Source organism: Primulina eburnea, chromosome 13, assembly GCF_022965805.1.
Source record: "Primulina eburnea isolate SZY01 chromosome 13, ASM2296580v1, whole genome shotgun sequence".
In the NCBI taxonomy this organism is placed as follows: domain Eukaryota; kingdom Viridiplantae; phylum Streptophyta; class Magnoliopsida; order Lamiales; family Gesneriaceae; genus Primulina; species Primulina eburnea.
Window position 1 is genome coordinate 18,279,656 of NC_133113.1, and position 17,580 is coordinate 18,297,235.

A 17,580-nucleotide genomic window follows, 5' to 3' on the forward strand; every position below is an offset into this window, starting at 1 on the left:
CGGGTGCGCTCCATAATGGACCGCGGGTGCGCTCTGGTCTCGGCCCTAACACCGCAGGTGCGCTACACCTTGAACCGCGGGTGCGCTGAGGCTACGGGAAAACAACCAAAATTCTGAAGCATGAGACCGCGGGTGCGGTGCCTTATTGACCGCGGGTGCGGTCACCCCCTGTAGTCAAAAACCAACTCTACGCAACAAAGATCGAATCGCAACGCTGAAACAATACAACTACCAACAACTAATATCATCAACACCACAAAACAATTATAACCAACAATACTATAACCCATAATCACAACTCTTAACATCAAAAATATACTAAAACTTAATCAAATAGTCAATAATCAAACGAAATCTTAAACCGTACCGTTCACCAGGCTTGGCTATTACAATCTCCCCTCCTTAAGGGAATTTCGTTCTCGAAATTGACGTCACTACGCAAACAACTCAGGATACTTTTCTTTCATCTCATCCTCTGGTTCTCACATGGCCTCTTCAATCAAATGATTCCTCCAGAGGACTTTAACAATGCCGATCTCTTTTTTCCTCAACACTTTTACTCTGCGATCCAGAATCTGGACCGGAATCTCTTGGTACGATACATTCCGCGTCAAATCCAATGGATCGTGACGAAGATCATGGGAAGGATTCGCGATATACTTCCTGAGCATAGATACATGAAAAACATTGTGAACTCTGTCAAGATCTGGAGTTAGGGCTAACCGTGAACCCATAGCTCTGTGCAAACTCTTCCAAAACTCTGAAGTAAATCTAGGGTCACGATAAGACACTATCGACACAGGAACACCATGAAGTCTAACAATCTTTGCTATGTACTCTTCGGCATACTGGTTCATGGAATACGTCGTCTTGACTGGGAGAAAATACGCTGTCTTGGTCAACCGATCAACAATAACCCAAATAGAGTTAAAACCTTTCTGCGTTCTGGGAAAACCAGTCACGAAATCCATCGTAATATGCTCCCATTTCCATTGAGGAATCGGCAATGACAACAATGTCCCAGCAGGTCTCTGATGCTCGATCTTCACCTGCTGACAAGTTAGGCACTAAGAAATAAACATGGCAATATCTTTCTTCATACCTGGCCACCAATAGAGTCTAAGAAGATCCTGATACATCTTGGTGCTGCCTGGATGTATCGAATATGGCGCGGTATGTTCCTCTGTCAAGACGTCTCGCCGAATATCATCACCAGCAGGAACACAAATACGGCCTCTGAATGTCACCAAACCATCTCCATTCAACCCAAACTCTGAATTACCTCTCTCCTCTGCTCTAGCTCTCAACTCTATCAACTGTGAATCAATAGCCTGCTCTCTACGGATTCTGTCTGTCAATGTAGCACGAATGACCAACGCTGAAAAACGAGCAATGGTCCCTGGAACCACCAAAGCTATCTCCTCTCTCTGCAAGTCCAACAACAACAGCTGCTGAATCATCGAACTCAAAGAAGAAATCGACTTACGGCTCAAAGCATCCGCTACAACGTTCGCTTTCCCTGGGTGGTAACTGATCGTAAAATCATAGTCTTTGACAAGCTCTAACCACCGTCTCTGTCGCATATTGAGCTCCTTCTGAGATAAAAAATACTTCAAACTCTTGTGGTCCGTGAAAATTTCACACTTTTCTCCATACAAATAATGTCTCCAAATTTTCAGGGCGAAAACCACAGCTGCCAACTCCAAATCATGCGTAGGATAATTCTTCTTGTAGTCCTTCAACTGGCGAGAAGCATATGATATGACCTTTCCACGTTGCATCAGCACTGCACCAAAACCCTTCTTCGACGCATCAGTATAAACAACAAAATCCTCTGAACCACTGGGCAATGCAAGTACCGGAGCTGTCGTCAACTTATCTTTCAACTCTTGAAATCCACTTTGACATTCAATGGACCACTCAAACTTCACAGTCTTCCTCGTCAGATTGGTTAACGGCAGGGCAATCTTGGAAAAATCTGAAATGAAACGACGATAATATTCCGCCAAACCAAGAAAACTGCGCACCTCTGACACCGTGGTAGGGATAGGCCATTTCTGAATCGCCTCAATCTTCGTTGGATCAACAGCTATACCATCCTTCGAAACAACATGGCCTAAGAAAGAAATCTGCTCCAACCAGAACTCACATTTCTTCAACTTAGCATACAATCTCTTCTCTCTCAGCAACTGAAGAACAACTCTAAGGTGCTCTGCATGAAGCTCTCTGGTCTTGGAATAGATCAAAATGTCATCGATAAAAACAATGACAAAGCTATCCAAATATGGCTTGAACACACGGTTCATCAGGTCCATTAAGACTGAAGGAGCATTAGTCACACCAAAAGACATCACAAGAAATTCATAATGACCGTACCTGGTCCGAAACGCCGTCTTAGGGATATCAGACTCCCTAACCTTCAACTGATAATAGTCAGATCGCAGATCGATATTCGAAAACACTGTAGCCCCATGCAGCTGATCAAACAAATTATCTATCCGTGGCAATGGATATTTATTCTTGACAGTGACTTTTTTGATCTCTCTGTAATCAATACACAGCCGCAAAGTCCCATCTTTCTTCTTGACGAAAAGAACCGGAGCTCCCCACGGCAAAGAACTCGGCCGAATGAAACCTTTATCCAAGAGATCCCGCAATTGCGTCTTCAACTCTTTCATCTCTGTTGAGGCCATTCTATACGGAGCCTTAGAAATAGGAACCGTACCCGGAACTTGATCAATCACAAACTCTACATCTCTGTCCGGCGGTAAACCCGGAAAATCACCTCAAAAACATCAGGAAACTCTCTCACAACATCAATATCATCAATATTCAACTTAACCATTCTATCCACATCAACAATCGAGGCCAGAAACCCATCACAACCTCTAAACAGCAACTTCTTAGCCTCAAGACACGAAATAAAAGGAAGGACCAGCGAAGTACCTGCACTGACGAGCATACCTTCCCTATTGCCATCATCTGCAAATTTCACCGTCTTAGCAACACAATCAATCACTGCACGATAGATTGATAGCCAATCGATGCCAAGTATAATATCAAATGCGACCATTGGAATAACAATCAAATCAGCAAAAACCACTCGCTCATCAATTTGAACAGAGCACGCATACACAACAGATGTCGGGCACAACACATCCCCCGAAGGCAATACAACATTAAACTGGAGGGGAATAACAGAAGGAACTATACCCAAAGATCTCAAAAATAGTTCAGACATAAAAGAATGAGTAGCACATGTATCAATCAATGTCGTAGCTACTCTACCTGAAATTAAAATAGTGCTAGAGATCACAGAAGAATCATGGTTTATACCTTCCTTCGTCATGGTAAAGATGCGACCCTGCACCTTCTCTTTACTCGCTCCTCTTGGACAGTCTTTGGCAATATGGCCTGCAGTGCCACATCGATAGCAAGTATGAGTACAAAATCTGCACTCTCCCCGATGATGTCTACTGTAATTGGGACACAATGGCTTCTCGGGATCAAATGGAACTGCCGGTGGTTTAGAACTCGGCTCTATCTTACCTTTCCCCTTGAACCGATCCTTTCCTCTTTGACTTGAACCCTGACCTCTCTGAGCAATGGCCTGCTGTCTCGCTTGTCCTTCCCTGGCAATGTCTTTCTCATCTTGCTTGGCCAACAAAGCCTTAGCCACAATCTATTTGAATGTCACAGCCTTCGACATATTGATGTCCCTTCTGATTTCTGCTCGAAGGCCTCGAATGAAATGGGCACCCTTATCCTTGTCATTGGAAGCAATATACGGGGCAAACAGACAGCCTTCCTCAAACTTCAAGATGTACTCATCAACATTCATACCTCCCTGTCGAAGCTCCAAGAACTCAGTCACCTTCCTAGCTCGAAGTGCGTATGGGAAGTACTTGTCATAAAACAGATCAGTGAACTCTGGCCACTTCAATGCTGGAACATCCACACTAACCTTGGCAGCATTCCACCAAATCCGTGCAGCTTTAACGAACATGAACATTGCACAACTGATTCTGTCCTTGTCTTCAAAATTGAGATGATCAAAAATAGCCTCAAGTGCCTTGATCCACTCTACGGCCAGCAATGGATCAGTGCTTCCTGCAAATTCAGGTGGATCCATCCTCTTGAAAGCAGTAAAGATTGCATCAGTACCAACTGCTTGAGCCACTTGGCCTCTCACTTGACCTCTACCTTGGCCTGTTCCTTGCAAAAGTAGCAACTGTTGGATCTGCTCACTATGGACCTTGGCTTGCTCTTTCAACAACTTGCCGAACTCATCGACAAATCTAGAGGAAGAACTATCCTCACCCTCTGCGGCTTTCCTCTTAGGAGGCATCTACTCCTACGATGTGCTCACGCAATGCAAATCAATAGATAACAATGAATAGATGTAGAAGAAGACATACCCGGACAGTTGAAAGTAGACGAAGTCATATTTATTGGTCCAAAGAACCTGGCTCTGATACCACTAAATGTGACACCTCTGACCCGTTTTAATAAAATAGCAGGGGAAATTAAAATTTTCTTTAAAATGGAAGAAGGATTCAAAATACATTTCATAAATAATCAAAAGTATACACATGATCAATAAAATGATATAACAAAAAGCAAAATATCATTCTTGTGATCATGTCCCAAAATGCTTGCAAAAAAAAAATCTCCTTCCTTCCATCTTGGTATGCATATGAATCCGGCCCACAATCAACGTCCCAGCCCATCGCTCTTATCTACATCACATGAAATTAACTGAAATGAGTATAAAACTCAGCAAGTGGAACTCTTACATAACAATGTACATATCATACTCTGAAAACATAGCTTTGAATTCAATAAATACCATCAACTCTTGGAACATGAATAACATAACAATATAACAATAAGATGGTATTTCTCTTTTCTCTGTTGAATTGGTATGTATATAGTATCTCTGTCTCTGTACATATATCCCATCGATATAAATCGATAACTCTGAGGGATATAAGCCTATGGTCGTTGATCAACTAATTGAATGCAATTTCTGACTATGTATCTATCAATCCATAAATCATTTGAACTCTCACTTTGGCATTTAAACAAACACTTTGCATACTCTTTCTTTTGTATTCCCTTTTTACACAATTGAGACATTCAATTGCCTCCAATATACGATCAAGTGTATCAATATATAATATGAATCAAATGGAAGGGAATAACACATTAAAACCATTGAAACACAATACATATACTATCATGTGAGCACAAGGAATGAAATCCCACTTACAACCACTTGGAACACTTGGTTCTAAACCTTTGGTTGAATTCCTACAACAATAAACCATAAATTGCACCATCAACATCTCAATAATAATAAACCCATATCAATTAATCCATAAAACCAACACCAACACTAAACCCATGATTTCTTCCAACACTAAACCAAGAATAAATTACACTACAAGCTTACCTTAGCTTCCTTGATCCCAAAATAACCTTCTTCTCACTTCAATAATCCAACAAGAGGCTTGAATCAAGAGAACAAAAGAAAGAAATTAAGAACCCTAGGTCTCCCTTCAGAGAAGAACCGATAGAAGAAGAGAAGAAATGAGAGAAAAGTGAGCAAATCATCCAATTATATCACTTAAATCCGAAAACACGTTTCTACTGTTCACTGACAGCGGGTGCGCTAGCCCTTGCACCGCGGGTGCGCTATGCCTTCGGCATTCCAACCAAAAATCCACAATTGACGACCGCGGGTGCGCTCCATAAAGGACCGCGGGTGCGCTCTGGTCTCGGCCCTAACACCGCAGGTGCGCAACACCTTGAACCGCGGGTGCGCTGAGGCTACGGGAAAACAACCAAAATTCTGAAGCATGAGACCGCGGGTGCGGTGCCTTATTGACCGCGGGTGCGGTCACCCCCTGTAGTCAAAAACCAACTCTACGCAACAAAGATCGAATCGCAACGCTGAAACAATACAACTACCAACAACTAATATCATCAACACCACAAACAATTATAACCAACAATACTATAACCCATAATCACAACTCTTAACATCAAAACTATACTAAAACTTAATCAAATAGTCAATAATCAAACGAAATCTTAAACCGTACCGTTCACCAGGCTTGGCTATTACAATCTCCCCTCCTTAAGGGAATTTCGTTCTCGAAATTGACGTCACTACGCAAACAACTCAGGATACTTTTCTTTCATCTCATCCTCTGGTTCCCACGTGGCCTCTTCAATCAAATGATTCCTCCAGAGGACTTTAACAATGCCGATCTCTTTGTTCCTCAACACTTTTACTCTGCGATCCAAAATCTGGACCGGAATCTCTTGGTACGATAAATTCAGAGTCAAATCCAATGGATCGTGGCGAAGAACATGGGAAGGATTCGCAATATACTTCCTGAGCATAGATACATGAAAAACATTGTGAACTCTGTCAAGATCTGGCAGTAGGCTAACCGTGAACCCATAGCTCTGTGCAAACTCTTCTAAAACTCTGAAGAAAATCTAGGGTCACGATCATACACTATCGACACAGGAACACCATGAAGTCTAACAATCTCTGCTATGTACTCTTCGGCATACTGGTTCATGGAATACGTCATCTTGAATGGGAGAAAATGCTCTGACTTGGTCAACCGATCAACAATAACCCAAATAGAGTTAAAACCTTTCTGCGTTCTGGAAAGACCAGTCACGAAATCCATCGTAATATGCTCCCATTTCCATTGAGGAATCGGCAATGACAACAATGTCCCAGCAGGTCTCTGATGCTCGATCTTCACCTGCTGACAAGTTAGGCACTAAGAAACAATATATTTCTTCATACATGGCCACCAATAGAGTCTACAAAGATCCTGATACATCTTGGTTCTGCCTGGATGTATCGAATATGGCGCGGTATGTGCCTCTGTCAAGACGTCTCGCCGAATATCATCACCAGCAGGAACACAAATACGGCCTCTGAATGTCACCAAACCATCTCCATTCAACCCAAACTCTGAATTACCTCTCTCCTCTGCTCTAGCTCTCAACTCTATCAACTGTGAATCAATGGCCTGCTCTCTACGGATTCTGTCCGTCAATGTAGCACGAATGACCAACGCTGAAAAACGAGCAATGATCCCTGGAACCACCAAAGCTATCTCCTCTCTCTGCAAGTCCAAGAACAACGGCTGCTGAATCATCGAACTCAAAGAAGAAATTGACTTACGGCTCAAAGCATCCGCTACAACGTTCGCTTTCCCTGGGTGGTAACTGATCGTCAAATCATAGTCTTTGACAAGCTCTAACCACCGTCTCTGTCGCATATTGAGCTCCTTCTGAGAGAAAAAATACTTCAAACTCTTGTGGTTCGTGAAAATTTCACACTTTTCGCCATAAAAATAATGTCTCCAAATTTTCAGGGCGAAAACCACAGCTGCCAGCTCTAAATCATGCGTAGGATAATTCTTCTCGTAGTCCTTCAACTGGCGAGAAGCATATGCTATGACCTTTTCACGTTGCATCAGCACTGCACCAAGACCCTTCTTCTACGCATCAGTATAAACAACAAAATCCTCTGAAACACTGGGCAATGCAAGTACCGGAGCTGTCGTCAACTTATCTTTTAACTCTTGAAATCCACTCTGACATTCATTGAACCACTACCGCACCCTAGTTTGTAGTTCACCCGCGATATATTTCCAGAACCACTACCGCACCCGCGGTAGATGAAGGCCGATTTTTCTTGAAATTTCATTAGTAACACCGCACCTGTGGTATATTCTGGACCGCACCCGCGGTCGTTGGTTTAAAATTCTGAAACAAGCAAACATTGGACATAACCGAAGAACATTTCTCCTCAATTTCTCCTTCACTTCGAAATACTTTCTCAAGAACACATTCGACACTCGATTTGGTTCTTCCAAGTACACATTTACCACTCCACACATACATACATTCACTCATTTCATCCAACATCCATCTTATTCCAAAAATTCAACACAAAACCCAGGGTGTGAAAAGGGGGCTCAAAAATTTTTCACCAAGGATTGATTGGAGCTTTGATTTTGTTTTTCCAAGACAAATTTCAACACTCAAGGTGAGCAAATCCATACTACATTTGCTTTGAAATTCGAAATTATTGGTGCTATTGGCTATGGAAGAAAATTAAATTTTAGTGGAGTAAATACTTGACATTGTTGATTGGATTGGTGTGTATATTGTTGAAGTGTACTTATTGTGATTAATAAGTTTGGGGGGAGTGAAAGAATCATCAAGTTTAGTGAATTGGATTGAAGGGTAAGTTGGTGCTTTGAAAGTGTTTGAAAAAATTCCTTGAAGAAAAAAAAATCAAAGGGTGCATCCTCATCTGCGAATTATGATGCACACAAGTTCTGGGACGAGAAAGCGGAGGAAAATTATTGTAAAATTCTGAATAAGAGCATCATGAAAGAGAGGGGATTTGACCTGAGCTTCCCACGAACCGAGATCGGATTAATGCTTACAGCTAGACATTGGGAGGAATTTGGCAAGCCACCACAGGATGCGGTCATTTCGTTGGTATGAGAATTTTATGCTAACCTTAAGGTTAAGCATGATCACTTGAAATTTTTGATGAGAGGAAAGATGAGAGCTTTTGATGCTCATACCATCAACACGATGTATGGTATCCCTCCAGTCATGCATGATTAATATGAAAAATATCGGACCGAGGAAGTTGATTATAATAATATTATTTAGACTACATGCATTGAGGGAGCGGAGTGGCGAATGAGAGAAGATGTGCATTTAAGCCTAGCAAAATTTGATCTGAAAAATGTTGCCAAAGATTGGTATTCTTTCATTTCGGCTAGGATTAAGCCTACTGACCATACTACCACCGTCATCAAGGAGAGGGCAATCTTGACTTTTTGCATCTTAACGGGAAAGACAATTGATTTAGTCAATTGCTTCAGAGCTCAATGTTAGATTATGCAAAAGATAACTCTCCTAGTGGATTCCTCCACCTTTCCCTTATCACAGACCTATGCCATTATGCGGGAGTGACTTAGGCAGAAATTGAAGAATTTTTGAAACCACAAAATGCCATTGTGGTAATTCAACCACATAGGTCACTGACATCTGATCAACATGATGCACGTCGAGCTCAGAGAGAATTCAACGGAAGAGCTGCGGAAAGACATGTCCATGCTTAGGCCCCACAACAACAAACACAACCGCAACCAAGAAATGTGAGAGATCGATTAACCCATTTGGAAGAAGAGATGCGCCAACAACACCAAGACATGGACGAGTTTCGGTTTAGGACCAATACATTCATGGGCTATAGGATGGATTTTACGTCCGTCTTGGATCAATAATTTCCATCAGCTTCCACATCTGGCAATCCATTTCCACAACCTCCACAGTGGCCGCCTGCATACTATCCGCCGGAGTACCACCCACCACAAGAAAGAGCAGATGATGCGGATGACAATGACCACTGACGGTCGTTGCCCGAGGTATGTGTATTCCTCTAACTTTCATGATCATTTACATCGAGGGCGATGCACATATTTAAGTTTGGGGGAGATGTTATTTATTTTATTTTGTGTGTCCAATTATTTATTTAGTTTTATTTGAGTGTTAGTGTTTTTAGTGTCATAGTCATGAAATTTTTTGAAATGGCCAATGATGAACAAAATTTGTGTATTGAGAAGAAAGGTCATGTATTTCATTCATGTTCATCAATCAATTTCAAAAATTTAGAGAACAATCATGAGATTTTGTAAGTTTGAGACTTATAATTTCTAAACAACTCTGCAATTTTCATTTGACATTGAAATAAATTTTTGCAAACACATAAATGATTGAGGCAATCTTTGATTTTATTTGGGCCTATTTATATTGTTCATAAATATTCATTTGAAGCTCTCTTGAGCCTATATGAGAAAAAAATTGTGTTCTTGAAATTTCTTGGAAGCCAAGAACTTTTTTTGTTTGAATATATATGTATTTGGTTGATGCATTGAGACACCATTTTTCACGATGATTAGATTCTACTCTATGTTGGTGAATTGAGATTTTGTCTAGAACTATCCAAACAACACTCGAGGCGAAATACAGACAAACTATGATTTAGAAATGATTTCGGTGATTTTTTGATCGATTAAGCCTTTCAAACTACCAAATAAAAATAATTTATCATTTGTCATCTCTTTGTAGCTTATATGAATTCAAATGGCACACGTAAATATGTGTAAAGACCGTCATTCGATATCGTTTCAAATATCCCACATTTACCACCCCTTTGAATATCTTATACATTAATTTCCTACCTTTTCAATGGAGTAAGAATTCAAAGGATTAAAGAAATTGAAATTATCCTACAGAAGAAAAGAAAAAATGAACGATGTTTGATTGAAGAAGTTGGAGAAAAAGGGGAGAAAAAGACAAAAAATAAAAATAAAAACGATTAAGATAAAAAAAAAGTGGAGTATGCAAAAGAGATAAAAATTCAACTTACTCCATTATTTGAATTCCTAATCTTCATTTGTAGCCATAAGCCAAGGCCTAACATTTACAAGCATTGCAAATCCTATTGACCAAGTCATAGTTGTCCAATATACTAGTGGAGAGGGATTGAGAGGATCAAGCCTATGGACAATCGATAAACACTTCCATTGAGTATAAATCTTGATCAACTTTACACACATCTCATTGAATCAAATATTTATTGGATACTCCTTTCTTGAATGAATATTGCTTTGAACCCAATTTTTACCGAAAAATACCTCTTGATTGTGTTTGTAAAAATTGAAATCGATTGAGAATGATTTGAAACATGAGTTGAAGAGATTAGAAGTTAAGAAAATTAAACGATTGCATGATTATATCCGGATGAAAAATTGGTTGGATTGATTTGATTTGTGAATGCATGAAGAGTTAATTAAATTATCTTGAGGCCAAGTTCTTTTAAAAATATTTCATGACTTGTTTGTTTGTGTTGTTTTATTTTGCTCGGGACTAGCAAAATCCTAAGTTTGGGGGAGTTTGATAAGTTAAATTTATTGCACTTTTATTACTTGTATTTAACTTGGAATTTTGTAATTCTTGATCCGGTTTTATGCGGTTTGTTGTTGTTTTTGTTGTTGTCGTTTGGAAGCTTAGGATGAGAGTTTGAAATAACAAAATGTCGAATTGTAAAGTGCAAAAAATCAAAATTACAGAAGCTTTAGCGCACCTACGGTAAGAAAAGCACCGCACCCACGGTGAAGCACTGCACCCGCACTGAAACACGCACCGCACCTGCACTCACACAACAGTAGAAGCACTGCACCCGCGATGACTTCTTAAGCGCACCCGTGGTCCTTGCACGACAGAATCCGAAAAATCTGTATTTTGGTGTGCTGCGCATGGAAGTCCAAAATTTTGGTGTGCTGCGGATCGAGGGTTTTCTGGGACTATAATATACATCATTTACTTGTCATCTAGGGTATTGGGAGCCAAGGGAAGTGTGGAGGCTGTTGCTAGAAGATTGAATATCCAATTTGCATAACTCCGGGGACGGAATCAGCACTTCAAACTCTTGTTCTAAGTTCTTCTTTCTTTTGTTTATTTTTATTTGATTTACCTTGTTTTAGAACCATGTTTTGTTGTTTTGCTTGTGTTATCATGAACTAATTTTTATTTCTAGAGGAAAGATGGAACAAAACTAGAAACCATGTGTTGGAATTTATGAACTAAGATATTTAAGTTTTTCATATTATTCATTTGTATTGTTCTAATCTTAATGCTTTCAATTTATTGGCAATAATTTGAATGATTTATATGTTTACAATTTATCACTCGGAAGAGGAAATTATAAACAAGAAAAGGGAAAAATACATAATGGTATTTATAGAGTTCGGGAGGGCCTATAATACTATCGAAGCCCATAAAGAATCTAGTGTTTGATGTGTTCTTTAATAGTAGATTGTTGATGGGGACGTTGGAATCCATTTTTAGATAACTAATATCTTCTTAACACTCGGGAGAGGGAGTAGATAATTATAGGATTCCTGGCTAATGTTGCGTGTTTTCACTACCGCAAGTGTACGGTGTCAAGTTTTTGGCGCCGTTTCCGAGGAGTGTAAAATTTGAATTTATATCAGTATTGTTACCAATTAGTCTAGATTTTAATTTAGAGCTTTTATTTTTATTTTATTTTATACTGATTGAGTTTTTCATTTTTTTTCTGCTTGACAGTGCATGCTAAGATCGCAAAGCCCTGACTTGCTTATTTTTTATCCGGAAATTGAAAGAACTGCGAGAAGATTAAGAAAATCAAGAAGAGAAGAGATCCAAGCAATGGCTGAGAACATAGGGAATGACAGACACGCCCAGCCAGAGGCTATTCCTATCAGAGATCACTTCCGACCAGTGATCAACAATCATTACTCTGGTATTGCTCGGGGGACCATAAATGCCAACAATTTTGAGCTGAAGCCTGCCCTGATCAATATGGTTCAACAAAACCAGTTCGCTGGAACTGGTAGTTCAGATCCTTACGTTCACCTGAGAACTTTCTTGGAAGTCACAGATACGGTAAAAATTAATAATGTTCCTGACGACATTATTAGATTGCGTTTGTTTCCTTTTTTCTCAGGGATCAAGCAAGAGGATGGCTCCAATCACTGCCGTTAGGGAGCATCACGACATGGCAGGAGCTGGCGACGAAGTTCCTTTCTAAATATTTTCCACCTGCAAAGTATGCACAATTAAAGATTGGGATCAGCACTTTTAGACAGACAGACTTCGAGCAGTTGTATGAAACTTGGGAAAGGTATAAAGAGTTGTTGCGGAGGTGCCCGAATCATGGTTTCGAAGACTGGGTGCAGATTGAGTTGTTTTATAATGGATTGAATGGTCAAACACGGACAACAGTGGATGCAGCAGTAGGTGGCACGATATTTGCCAAATCTCCTGCTCAAGCCTACGACTTGCTTGATCAGATGACTATTAACAGCTACCAATGGCCGTCTGAGAGGTCAGGAGTACAGAGGACTGCTGGGGTGTATGTTGTGGACCCTATCACATCACTCACTGCGCAAGTATCAGCATTGACTACACAGATAGCAACCATGCATAAAGTGAGCACATCAAATACTGAGGGACCATCGCTTGTCATTGAAGAAGCACATTTTCTTGAAGAATCTCAGTATATCAACAACAGAAATGTTGGAGGGTTTGGCGGATATCGAGGTAACCCTCCCCCTAATACTTATCATCCTGGGTTGAGAAATCATGAAAATTTTTCTTATGCAAACAATAAGAATGTGTTGAATCCTCCACCGGGGTTCAATACATCAAATGGGGAAGGGAAGCCATCATTTGAAGATTTAGTCGGAACATTTGTTGTTGAATCTGGTAAAAGGATGTCTAGAACTGAATCCAGACTGGATGTTGCGACTTTGATAGTTGCACTCCCAAGAGCAGGTTGTCCACAAGTAATATAATTCGGTGAGTCCGAATATCGTATCCACAGGGAAGCTAAGGTAAGTACAAGTCCACTACAATGTCTTTTTGTTTTGTTTTTGTTTCTTTTTAATTTTAATTGTTTGAATATTTAATGGGTAAATTTTAATTGTTCAAATTTTAATTTAAGTAGTTGATATTAAAAGATCCACTCTTGGTATTTTAATAAAGTTAACATTAACGAACAATATTGAAATCAACTTAATAAAATTGTTCCAATATATTAAATAATCATATTTATATTATGTTATAAATTATTATCTCATAAATATATAATATATACCAAAACTTATAAATGTGGTCAAGTATTTATTGTGTTATATATATATTTGTAAACACTAAATCAAGGTTCCCACTTTAAATGGTTGGTAAAACCAAACTAACATTTAAATGGTACCAAGAAAATATTATTATGATATATTTATATATAGTAAATCAAGGAATCCAAGATAAATGGTTGGTAAAACCAAAATAACATTTAAATGGTTTCAAGAATATAATATATTTATATATAATAAATCAAGGCATCCACTTTAAATGGTTGGTAATACCAAACTAACATTTAAATGGTTCCAAGAATTTAGTGTAACATAGAGCAACAATAAATCAAAACTCCCACTTAAAAGTAGGGTATAAAAATGCTTAAAGAAATAAATATAACATTAACAATAAATAATTATTAAATAATATAAAACATAGATTCTTACCTTTTAATAACCTTATTATCATGCTAAGAGTTTCACCTTATCATCTCAACTTTAGGAAGTTAGCTATTCATTATTCAAAGTGTAAAACTTTGAATATGAAATTAACATGCTAATTATATTTAAATGAAAAAATAATGGAAAAATATAGAAAGAAATATTATGAACTCAAAGGTTTGTTCATAGAATGAGGGATATCTCAATACATTACAATGCACCCCTATTTATAGCCAAATTTGGGGAGACAACCACAAATAAAATATTATTTTTTACACATAAGTCTTCATTGGTGTTCCAAGAAATTAATATTTTAATACACATCACTTTTGAAAATCTTCTTCTCCGAATTTGCTTCTTCACATAAAAAGAAACATGTGGATAATTGAGTTGTCTAGTTGTGGTAATTTTTTCAAACCATTTGACCAAGTAATTTGAGATATATGGTCAAAATACTAGAGCATGGTAAAATTGCCACTCCTTTGATAACTTTATTTGTTGCATAATTTGATCCCACTTGTGAGAAGATTTTTATCTCATGCTTTCCATCAATATTGTAGATATTAACATCAACTTTCTACAGGTCCAAGAATCATCTTAATCCCATTTGCAACGCTAAGTTTATTCGTATTTTATCGAACCTGTAAAAATAGTAAGAACTTATAATTACACAACTTATATTTTATACAATTTATTATAAAACATATAATATTTAAACATTTAATAAAACAAAAACTATATATTTATATAATAAAACATTTAATTAATATACAATATTTTATCTTTATCACACTCCCCAACCAGCTTATTGTTAGTCCCTAGCAATTTAAGCGTTAATATCAATACAAAACATATTGATTAATTTAAATAGAAATGTAATCAAAACTATCCAAGTGTTCAAATTAAATTTGAAAACTGTCAAAGTTATATCAAGATCATTATAATTATAATTTATGAAATAATATGAACTGAACAATTCAAAGCTTGTTTTCAGGTAGTTAAATGTACATGGCCTTCAGAAATTCCTAATAAGAGTCTCAACTCCATATTCTCACAGGTTAATAAGTGTTTCAATTTATGGGAATGATTTCTCTAATGGAGTTGGAATACAGATAAATGCTCAGTAAAATGGTTTACAAAATGCAGACAGACAAACGAGCCAAACTAATCAAAAGATAGGAAATCCATTGATTTAAAATCCAGTTGTTCTTATTATATATTTTTTTTCCTGATTTTTTTTTTACATCATGGAATCAGACTAAGTTTATGCTTCTTGACCACATATTTATTTAATTTGTACAATGTATTTCTCTCTTTCTTTCTTTTTTTTTTCTTTTTTTTATTTGTATTTTTATGAGAGATAAATGGGTCGCAGCATGTAACTTAAAAATTACATAGATCTTCAACATCTCTTTTTTTTCTTCTTTTTTTTTTCAGGAAATATCAATTTTTTTTTTCAAAATAAGAACACAAGATCTAAACAATAGATAGCCTCTCTGATGATCAATAAAGGCTCGCAAGCTGTTTTCTCAATCCTCTCCACTCACTCACAAAATATGTGTGAGTTTAAAAATTTTAGGCACTCTTATCAGGTATATCATCGACCACATACTTTAATAACTGATTTTATCACAATGGTTAATCATTTAAAAAGATTTCATAAATCATATTTTTATAGTGATCAAAATATTAAAATTGACTTTTTTTTTCAAATAAAAATTTAAACATACTTAAATAGATTATTACAATTTCTAATCTAAACCTTTCAAACATGTAATGTATGATATTTTTGCAAAAATTAGTAAGATACAAACAATAAACATGATTTTAAAATAATATATATATATATATATTTTTTATTTTTATTTTTAAGTTTTTTTCTAAATTTTTTTTTTAAGTTTTCTTCCCCCCAGTCAGAATATGACATTGTCCCTAATGTCAAAATAACTATTAATAAAGAGTACATAATGAAAGAGATATCATCTGGAATTTTATTGAAGATAACAAACTGAAACAAACGCAAACCAATCCACGATGTTTGAATCAATGATCCAACTTCCTTTTCTTACTGCTTGATTGCGACCAATTGATATTTTCTATCATCGGATCAGGCTTATGAACAAAAGCTTCCAAATCATCAATTAATTGGTCGGTAGTCGAAGCACAGATGAGCATCCGTCGTGAATTTTCTGAAATGAAATTCTGTTTCACAGCTTTATCAAGAAATGTCAACAAACTGTCATAATAATTATTGATATTCAACAAGCCCACAGGTTTATTATGGATATTAAGTTGTGTCCAAGAACCAATGTGAAAAATTTCTTCTAATGTACCAAAACCACCTGGTAGTGCGATAAAAACATTAGAATTTTCAATCATTTTGGTGATTCTTTCATACATAGAAGAAACTTTTAATTCTTCCCCAATCGTAACACCTGTAATATTTCCTTCAGCTAAAGCTGTAGGAATAATACCCAAAACCTGACTACCTCCAAGATGAGCAGATGTTGAAACAGATCCCATTAACCCAATATTACCTCCCCCATATACCAAGTGAATTTTTCTCTCAGCCAATATCTTTCCAAGATTATTCGCTGCTTCTACAAACACTTCATTTTTTTCCAGGACTCGACCCACAAAATACACAAATATTTTTCAATGTTTGTGCAGAGGATCCAGCCATGTTTTTACTTTTTTTTTTTTTTTTGCGAAAATAGAGAGAAAGATGAGAGATTTTATAGGGGTAATCATGACAAAACTATGGGTCACAGCTGTAAACAGAATAAATAGTAAAAACAATAATGACACACATGCATATAAACAGTAGTGTGATTGTGGCTCACAATTTTCCTCTGGTTTTACGTCCAGAAACGGCTTCAACTCCTTCTATGAGTCGAGGATATGCTTCCCATCCAATTTTCTTATAAATTGGCAAACATGGTCTTTTTTAGTCGGATTCCCAAGACTATGACGCTCATCTTGGAATTGTTTCCATAAACGGAGAAGTTCAATATGCACATGTCCACTAGAATGCGTCTCAAGAGTCAATAAGATGTTATCTAAAGACTCCTTACTCAGCCCATTCTTAATGTAACCAATTTTATCTTCTCTGTTATTGGAAACACATCCCAAAGATCTGCATCGTTTGTTACAAGTCCATCTCGCACACTTATGACAAACCCCTAAACTTTTGGCCCTTCGTTTTTTCGCATAAGTGCTTTTTCCTAATCCAGGCAAATACCGAATGAGCAATGATTGTGGAACTTCTCCTCCTAATCGGACCTTAGCTTCTAGTACAAGACGAATATCTTCTGGAATTCCTTTTTGCATTAGCAATCTCAATCTTTCACACCTTTCTGCATAAATTTTTCTTAGAATATTTTCAGAAACAGTGGGA